The sequence below is a fragment of the Lycium ferocissimum genome, chromosome 1 (assembly GCF_029784015.1).
Source record: "Lycium ferocissimum isolate CSIRO_LF1 chromosome 1, AGI_CSIRO_Lferr_CH_V1, whole genome shotgun sequence".
Classification (NCBI taxonomy): Eukaryota; Viridiplantae; Streptophyta; class Magnoliopsida; order Solanales; family Solanaceae; genus Lycium; species Lycium ferocissimum.
Window position 1 is genome coordinate 65,247,871 of NC_081342.1, and position 1,296 is coordinate 65,249,166.

Genomic DNA, 1,296 nt, shown 5'->3' on the forward strand with positions numbered 1-1,296 from the left:
TAACCACATCTTTTGTAATTCTGCTTACTTTTGTTATTTTACTTTGCATCTTCTTGATGCCATCAATGAAACTTATTACTACTTCATAAAAAATTAAAAAAAAGTCTTCTTGGAAAAGAGAAAAGAGCTGGGAAAAGCCTGCACTGTTTATTGTTCTCCTAAATTCCCTTATTTTAAAATTATCTGTTCGTAAGTTGATAGATTGATTGTAGCTTTAGCAACGATAGCAAAGTAGAAACCTATACCTTGCATAAATGTGTCTATTGACCTCTTCTTATGGAAGCATGAATGGATCTGTCTATCTTGAAATTATGCTTTTTGCATCTGGGAAGGTTCTCCGCTCCCAGAGCCCGGACTTTTTATATTTCTCGTTATTCGTTAAAGGTACTATCATTTTACCACATCTTGAAATTAGTTGCTGCCTTTTATTATTAAAACCCAGATAAAAATAAGTTACTCCTAATATAAATGCAAATTGTACTAAATAAGAAAGGTCTCTCAACTGTACTATGACCAAGAAAAATCTAAAAGTTTCTGAGGCGGTGAACCTATAAACCATAATATGCTTATAAGTTTCCCCTGGATTCACAATTTGTGAAGGAAAATTGGGATGATTGACAGAATCTGGAAATCCTTGTGTCTCCAAACAAAGTGCAGCATAATTTGAGTAAACAAATCCACCAGGTTTATTAGTCCACAATTCCATCTTTCTACCTGATTTAACTTTCATGAACAATAGCCGCCCCATGCAAATGCTTGCCCTCAGTATTATCCAACACATAGTTGATATCGTATCCACCTGGAATTTCAGTGAACTTCCTCCCTATCGTATGTGGATCGAGGAAATCATAGCCTGTTCCTTTAACCGGAGTAATGTTTCCAGTGGGGATGAGCTTATCATCAACATAAGAAATCTGCGATCCGAAAATCTGGATAGTGCCGCTGCTGGCTCCACCAAGATTCCAGTAAGTGTGTGATGCTAAATTCACTGGTGTGGCTTTGTTTAAAGGCTTTGCTTGCATGTCTAGGGCTAATTTGTTTTTCGCAATGAACATGTATGTCACCTTGACAGAAAGATCACCAGGAAATCATGTTTAACAACATTTGGTCATAAAAATTTGTCTAGCTAGAAAATCAATAGTTAGTAGTGAAGAGGATTCTATTAGAATAATAGATGCGTTTCACATCCATCTATAACAATGAGAACCTTTTTACTTGTTAAATGGTAGATAACAAAGCATCAGCAGGTGCTAGAGACATCAGTTCCATGTTGGGTAGATGATAGCATCCACAATG

General features: G+C 36.1%; 1 pseudogene; it reads right to left on the minus strand.

Moving 5' to 3' along the window:
- Nucleotides 1-298: 298 nt before the first annotated feature.
- Nucleotides 299-1,088, minus strand: LOC132066436 (uncharacterized; annotated as a pseudogene).
- Between the last annotated feature and the right edge of the window lie 208 nt (nt 1,089-1,296).